Source organism: Arachis duranensis, chromosome 10, assembly GCF_000817695.3.
Source record: "Arachis duranensis cultivar V14167 chromosome 10, aradu.V14167.gnm2.J7QH, whole genome shotgun sequence".
NCBI classification, from domain to species: domain Eukaryota; kingdom Viridiplantae; phylum Streptophyta; class Magnoliopsida; order Fabales; family Fabaceae; genus Arachis; species Arachis duranensis.
This window is the reverse complement of record NC_029781.3, coordinates 75,095,547-75,104,503: the sequence shown is the minus strand read 5'-3', so window position 1 is coordinate 75,104,503 and position 8,957 is coordinate 75,095,547.

The window sequence follows — 8,957 nt, the reverse complement described above, 5'->3', positions numbered from 1 at the left end:
GCTTCCAAACAACTTCCTAGACCCATGCAATTTGGTTCCACACCAACCATTGCTCTTGAATTTTGAGCTTACAACCGTCATGAGCTGAGAATGATGTTTCCAACCACTACACAATTCTTTCCTACTCTTAACTCCACAAAGAGCTCTAAGTTGACCATCATTTTGAATCAAGCTATATTCAAGCGAGAAAGTAAAGCTTAGGGATAAGAATTTTACCCACTTGAATGTTATGTTGGATGGTGATTTGGGGAGGGAGACCTCCCCACACTTAGACAATGCAAGACCTACTTCTTTAGGCTCTTCTTTATGTGTTTCCACCTCTTCACAAACTTCTTCAATTTCAACCTTTTCCCTTTTACTTGGCTTAGTGTTGTCTTCAAGAGCTTCAGTTTCTTGCCCAATGAGAGGTGATTCAATTTTGGATAGGAATTCATTGATGGACACCATCTCTTGATCAACCTCTTCATATTCTTCAATTTCGATATACACCATGCCAACTTTTTCTCCTTAGTAGATCTCTTTCTCATTGCTCACCAAGGGTATGGGAGGTTGTGCACACTCTTCTATGATTTCAACTCCACATCCAATGGGAGAAGATTCCATTGTAGAGAGAAATTCATCCATGATTGAATCCATCTCTTGATAAGCCTCCTCCAAGTCTCCAACGATGATATGCCTTGGAGGTTGCGCGCCCTCCTCAACATCAATTTCAAGCTTCTTGGAAGAGTTCTCCGTGATGCTACATTCTCATGGACTTTCAACATCTCCTAAATCTTCAACCACTTCTTCCTTTTCTTCAATGATCATAGGCTCCTCCAATTGTTCCAACATAAAATTTGACTCCTCCTTTTCTACCGGATTGTCCAATTTCTCCTTCATACTTTGCTCTTCTTTTGACCTTTCACATGTGGTCACGGAATTACCTTGAGTCTTCAAACATTGGTGGGCTAAAGTATGCACCACCTTGGTTAAATTGGTCACAAACTCAAGTGTATCCCGCTTTATGGCTTCTTGTCCTTGAAGTAACAAAGTGAGAGGATCGTCTATTGGGGTTTGGGGTGAGTAAGAGGGTTCATTATTTTGGAGAGATGGTTCATAATAGGAAGGTGGTTCTTCTTGGTAAGGTTGTGGAGATTGTGTGTATTGAGGTGGTTCTTGGGAGTAATCTTGATAGGGTTGTGGTGATTCTAAGGGTTCTTGCTCATAATGGTCATAAGAGTATGGTATGGGGGTTTGGTTATATGATGGATATGGATCATAGGGTGGTGTTTGGTAATGAAAGGCTTGTGAGAATGGTTGAGGTTCATGTTGAGGATGAGATTCATAGGCATATGATGATGATTGTTGAGTGTCACAAAAAGAGTCATCATAGCCGTTAACTTGACATGCATTAGGATGGGAATTATACCTATAAGTATCCGGAGGTTGTTGCCAATAGGATTGATCAATTCCTTGAGGCTCCTCCCATCTTTGTTGGTTCCATCCATAATGAGTGTCATCATTGAGGTGCACATTTCCTACAACAAAACTAGAACCAAACTCATAGCCATAGGGAGAATTCATTATGGAAAGACAAAATAAAACTAACAAAATCTAGTAAACAAACAAGAGACAAGCTATTTACAATATTCACATATATACAATAACCAATAACAGAACACCATTGCAAATCCCCGGCAACGGCGCCATTTTGATGATTGGATTTTTGACAGTTTAGAATTTCTCAAATAAAATCTCGTCGAAGTATAGTTTCTAAACCAAGCAATAATCCTTTCATACAAAAAGTTGTTTGTCACTAAAACAAACCCCTAAATTTATAAACCGAAGTATTCAAACCTCGGATCGTTCTCCCTAGAAACTGTAATGAAGTGTCTTGTTATTGGTTGTGAGTTATATTTGGGGTTTTTAAGATTTTAGACAAGAAATATAAATGGCAAAGAAAATAAACTAACAACTAGCAAAGCTCTTGGCAAGATATGAGAACTAGAAGTCCTATCCTAGTTATCCTCCTCAATTGTGATGGCAAATTGTCCATTGCTCCCACTTAGTTAACCTCTAAAAAGCATAGTAAATCAACAACAAGAATTGATTCTAACAACAATCAAATGTAAAGAATTAACATCAACAATTAAAGGAAACAAGATTATTATGAATTACCTCTTATTGAATTGAAAGAAAATGGAAGGAACAATACTAGATCTACAACAAAATACAAGAACAACATAAAGGAAATTACAATAAAATAATAGAAGAAGATGAATGTAGCAACAAAGAATTGATATGTAGAAGTAGAAGAAAGCAAAGATTAAAACCTAGATCTAAGAACTAATCCTAATCCTAATCCTAATTCTAGAGAGAAGTGAGAGCTTCTCTCTCTAGAAACTACTTCTAAAACTAAAACTATGACTAATGGTCAAAAGTATCTAAAGTATGTTCATTCCTCCTTCAATCCTTGGCTTAAATAGCATCAGAAATGAGTTAGATTGGGCCCACAAGGCTTCTAAAATCGCTGGCCACGTGTTGCATTAAGTGGGTCATGTGCCACCATCGGCGCGTCCACATACCGTGCGCGTGCGCGTCCTTATGCACGATGCAACTATGGCAAATCTTATATCGTTTCGAAGCTCCAGATGTTAGCTTTCCAACCCAACTAGAACCACATCATTTGAACCTCTGTAGCTCAAGTTATGGTCGTTTAAGTGCGAAGAGGTCAGGCTTGACAGCTTTTTGGTTCCATCATTTCTTTATGAGTTCTCCAACTTTACATGCTTTTTTCTTCATTCCCTTGATCCAATCTTTGCCTCCTAAATCTGAAATCACTTAACAAACATATCAAGGCATCTAATAGAATCAAGGTAAATTATATTTAGCTATTTTAAGATCTAAAAAGCATGTTTTCACTCTTGAGCACAATTAAAGGAGAATATACAAAACCATGCTATTTTATTGAATAAATGTGGGTAAAAGGTTATAAAATCCCCTAAAATCAATACAAGATAAACCCTACAAATGGGGTTTATCAAAGAGATTGAGTAAAAATCTGATAGGAGGCTGAAAAAGAACCACAGATGTTGTTGGATTCTGACCTTCCTGCACTCGAAAGGAATTTTCTTGAGCTACATAAATTCAAATGGCGCGCTCTCAATTGCGTTGGAAAGTAGACATCCAGAGCTTTCCAGCAATATATAATAGTTCATACTTTATTCGAGTTTAGATGACGCAAACTGGCGTTCAACGACAGCTCCATGCTGCATTCTGGAGTAAAACGCCAGAAACACGTCACAAGCCAGAGTTAAATGCCAAAAACACGTTACAACTTGGCGTTTAACCCCAAGAGAAGCCTCTGCACGTGTAAAGATCAAGCTCAGCCCAAGCACATGCCAAAGTGGGCCCCGGTAGTGGATTTCTGCACTTAGACTTATTTCTGTAAACCCTAGTAACTAGTTTAGTATAAGTAGAACTTTTTACTATTGTATTGAGAGTCTTGGTTATCCTGGTTCCCTCTCTGGGCCCGGAACCAATGAACACCTTTATCACTTATGTATTTTCAACGGTGGAGTTTCTACACACCATAGATTAAGGGTGTGGAGCTCTGCTGTTCCTCGAGTATTAATGCAATTACTACTATTTTCTATTCAATTCACGCTTATTCTTATTCTAAGATATCCATTCGCACCCAAGAACCTGATGAATGAGATGATTATGTGACTCTCATCACCATTTCCACTTATGAACGTGTGCCTGACAACCACTTTCGTTCTACATGTAAATAAGCTTAAATGAATATCTCTTGGATTCCTTAATCAGAATCTTTGTGGTATAAGCTAGAATCCATTGGCAGCATTCTTGAGAATCCGAAAAGTCTAAACCTTGTCTGTGGTATTCCGAGTAGGATTCAGGGATTGAATGACTGTGACGAGCTTCAAACTCACTACTGTAGGGCATGGTGACAACGCAAAAGGATAGTAAATCCTATTCTTACATGATCGAGAACCGACAGATGATTAGCCGTTCGGTGACAGTGCACCTGGACCATTTTCACTGAGAGGACGGACGGTAGACATTGACAGCAGTGATCCCCCAAATACAGCTTGCCATGGAAATAAGTAAGAATGATTGGATGAAAGTAGTAGGAAAGCAGAGATTTAGAAGGAACACAGTATCTTCATGCGCTTATCTGAAATTCCCACCAATGAATTACATAAGTATCTCTATCTCTATTTTATACTTTATTTATCTTTATATTCGAAAACCATTAACCTTTAGAATCCGCCTGACTGAGATTTACAAGATGACCATAGATTGCTTCATACCAACAATCTCCGTGGGATCGACCCTTACTCACGTAAGGTTTATTACTTGGACGACCCAGTGTACTTGCAGGTTAGTTGTGCGAAGTTGTGAAGAATGTGTGTGAACCATAGCATTGTGCACCAAGTTTTTGGAGCCATTGCTAGGAATTGTTCGAGTTGTGAAAAGTATGAGTCACAATTTTTCCTATCAAGTTTTTGGCGCCGTTGCCGGGGATTGTTTGAGTTTGGACAACTGACAGTTCATCTTGTTGCTCAGATTAGGTAATTTTCTTCTTATTTTGTTTTCCAAAAAGTTTTCAAAAAATTTTCAAAATTTTTTCTTTGTTTTCGTTTTTCAAAAAAATAATTTTCAAAAAAAATACAAAAAATTATAAAATCATAAAAAAAATATTTTTGTGTTTCTTGTTTGAGTCTAGTGTCAATTTTTAAGTTTGGTGTCAATTGCATGTTTTTAAAATTTGTGCATTTTTTGAAAAACTTATGCATGGTGTTCTTCATGATCTTCAAGTTGTTCTTGATAAGTCTTCTTGTTTGATCTTCATATTTTCTTGTTTTGTGTCTTTTGTTGTTTTTCATATGCATTTTTTAATCTATAGTGTCTAAACATTGAAAATTTCTAAGTTTGGTGTCTTGCATGTTTTCCTATCTTGAAAATTTTTCAAAAATAAGTCTTGATCTTCATCTTGATCTTCAAAGTGTTCTTGGTGTTCATCTTGACATTCATAGTGTTCTTGCATACATTAGTTGTTTTGATTCATAATTTTTATGTCTTGAGTCATTTTGTTGTTTTTCTCTTTCCACATTAAATTCAAAAAAGCAAAAAAAATATCTTTCCCTTATTTCTCTCATAAATTTCAAAATCTTTGGGTTGACTTAGTCAAAAATCTTTAAAATAAGTTGTTTCTTGTTAGTCAAGTCAAGATTTCAATTTTAAAAATCCTATCTTTTCAAAATCTTTTTCAAAAAAATCAAATCTTTTTCATTTTTCTTATTATTTTTCGAAAATTTTAAAAATTGATTTTCAAAATCTTTTTCTTAATTTTATTTCATAATTTTCGAAAACTTTACTAACAATTAATGTGATTGATTCAAAAATTTGAAGTTTGTTACTTTCTTGTTAAGAAATGTTAATCTTTAAATTCTAGAATCATATCTTTTAGTTTCTTGTTATTCAAGTAATCCATTTTAATTTTAAAAATCAAATCTTTTTAATTTCCTTTTTAAATCTTTTTCAAAACAAATCACAATCATATCTTTTCAATCATATATTTTTTCAAAATCAATTTCAAAAATCTTTTCTAACTCCTTATCTTTTCAAAATTGATTTTCAAATCTTTTTCAACTAACTAATTGACTTTTTGTTTGTTTTACTATTTCTTATCTTTTTCAAAACCACCTAACTACTTTCCTCTCTCTCTAATTTTCAAAAATCACCTCCCTCTTTTCCAAAAATCTTTTTATTTAACTAATTATTTTAAATCTTAATTTTATTCCTTTTTATAAATTTGAATTTTAAATTTAATTTAAAAAAACGAAAATATTTTTCTTTTATTTTAGTTAATTTTTGAAACCTCCTCTCTGTCATCTTCTTCTATTTATTTATTTATCTACTAACACTTCTCTTCTACTCAAAATTTGAACCCTCTTCTCCCCTCTACCTGTGTTCGGATTTTCTTCTTATTTTCTTCTACTCACATAAAGGAATCTCTCTACTGTGGTAAAGAGGATCCCTATTATTATTTTCTGTTCCCTTCTTTTTCATATGAGCAGAAGCAAGGACAAGAACATTCTTGTTGAAGCAGATCCTGAACCTAAAAGGACTCTGAAGAAGAAACTAAGAGAAGCTAAAATACAACAATCCAGAGAAAATATTACAGAAATTTTCGAAAAAGAAGAGGAGATTACAGCCAAGGCTTTAATAATGGTGGAAGAAACAGGCTTAGCAATAGCAAGCCTTTTCCATCATCTTCTCAGCAACAAACAGAGAATTCTGAGCAGAGCCCCTCTAGCTTAGCAAACATAGTCTCTGATCTATCTAAGGCCACTTTAAGTTTCATGAATGAAACAAGGTCCCCCATTAGAAACTTGGAGGCACAAGTGGATTTACTGAGTAAGAAAATCACTGAAACTACTCCTAGTACTCTCCCAAGTAATACAGAAGAGAATCCAAAAATAGAGTGCAAGGCCATTGATATAATCAAAATGGCCGAAGCCAAAGAGGAAAGGGAGGACGTGAATCCCAATGAGGAAGACCTCATGGGACGTCCCCCAGACAGAAAGGAATTTCTTATTGAGGACCTAAAGGAATCTGAGGCTCATATAGAGACCATAGAGATTCCATTAAACTTTCTTCTACCATTCATGAGCTCTGAGACCTATTCTTCCTCTGAAGAGGATGAAGATGTAACTGAACAGCAAGTTGCTCAATATCTAGGAGTCATCATGAAGCTGAATGCCAAGTTGTTTGGTAATGAGACTTGGGAAGAGAAACCTCCCTTGCTCATTAGTGAACTAAATACATGGGTTCAGCAAACTTTACCTCAAAAGAAACAAGATCCGGGTAAATTCTTAATACCATGTACCATAGGCACCATGACCTTTGAGAAGGCTCTGTGTGACCTGGGTTCAAGTATAAATCTTATGCCACTCTCTGTAATGGAAAAACTGAGGATCTTTGAGGTACAAGCTGCAAGAATCTCATTAGAGATGGCAGACAAGTCAATAAAACAAGCTTATGGATTGGTAGAGGACGTGTTAGTGAAGGTTAAAGGCCTTTACATCCTACTGATTTCATAATCCTAGACACTGGAAAGGATGAGGAAGAATGCATCATCCTTGGAAGACCCTTGATGAGCAGATAATTTATACGCTTTTTGGCATTGTTTTTATAGAGTTTTTAGTAAGTTTAAGCTACTTTTAGGGATGTTTTCATTAGTTTTTATGTTAAATTCACATTTCTGGACTTTACTATGAGTTTGTGTGTTTTTCTGTGATTTCAGGTAAATTCTGACTGAAATTGAGGGATTTGAGCAAAACTCTGAAGAAGGCTGACAAAAGGACTGCTGATGCTGTTGGAATCTGACCTCCCTGCACTCGAAATGGATTTTCTGGAGCTACAGAACTCCAATTGGCGCGCTCTCAACGGCGTTGGAAAGTAGACATCCAGAGCTTTCCAGCAATATATAATAGTCCATACTTTATTTGAAGAATGACGACGTAACTTGGCGTTAAACGCCAAGTTCATGCTGCTGTCTGGAGTTAAACGCCAGAAAAACGTCATGATCCGGAGTTGAACGCCCAAAACACGTCATAACCTGGAGTTTGAAGCCAAGAAATGCCTTTACTCGTGGATTGATCAAGCTCAGCCCAAGCATACACCAAGTGGGCCTCAGAAGTGGATTTATGCATCAATTACTTACTCATGTAAACCCTAGTAGCTAGTCTAGTATATATAGGACATTTATCTATTGTATTAGACATCCTGGATTGTATTTTGAATCCTGTGATCACGTTAGGGGGGGGCTGGCCATTCGGCCATGCCTGAACCTTTTGCTTATGTATTTTCAACGGTGGAGTTTCTGCACACCATAGATTAAGGGTGTGGAGCTCTGCTGTACCTCAAGTATTAATGCAATTCTATTCTCTTTTATTCAAATCTCTCTTATTCTTATTCCAAGATATTCATTCGTACCCAAGAACATGATGAATGCTATGAGTCAGATTACCCTCATTATCATTCTCACTTATGAACGCACGTGATTGACAACCACTTCCGTTCTACATGAAACAGAGATTGAATGCGTATCTCTTAGATTCCCCAACAGAATCTTTGTGGGATAAGCTAGATGGATGGCGGCATTTATGAGGATCTGGAAAGTCTAACCTTGTCTGTGGTATTCCGAGTAGGATCCTGGGAATCCGGAAAGTCTAACCTTGTCTGTGGTATTCCGAGTAGGATTCCGGTAATGAATGACTGTGACGTGCTTCAAACTTGTAACCTGCTAGGCGTTAGTGACAGACGCAAAAGAGGGATTCTATTCCAGTAGGGGAGGGAACCAACCGGTGATTAGCCGATACCAACAATCTCTGTGGGATCGACTCTTACTCACGTAAGGTTTATTACTTGGACGACCCAGTACACTTGCTGGTTAGTTGAACGGAGTTGTGTTCACTCGTGCCAAAAATCCTAAGTTCCACAATTCTACAATAAATGCAAATCAAAGAGCAGTGATCACAATTTCGTCCATCAAGTTTTTGGCGCCGTTGCCGGGGATTGTTCGAGTATGGACAACTGACGGTTCATCTTGTTGCTCAGATTAGGTAATTTTCTTTTCAAAAATCTTTTTCAAAAATTTTTCTTTTATTTTTCGTTTTTTCCAAAAAGTATTTTCGAAAAAAAAGTAATAAAAATACAAAAAAATTAGAAAATCATAAAAATCAAAAATAATTTGTGTTTCTTGTTTGAGTCTTGTGTTAATTTTTAAGTTTGGTGTCAATTGCATGCTTTTAAATTTTTTCTTGCATTTTTCGAAAATCTCATGCATTCATAGTGTTCTTCATGATCTTCAAGTTGTTCTTGACAAGTCTTCTTGTTTGATCTTGATGATTTCTTGTTTTGTGTCTTTTGTTGTTTTTCATGTGCAT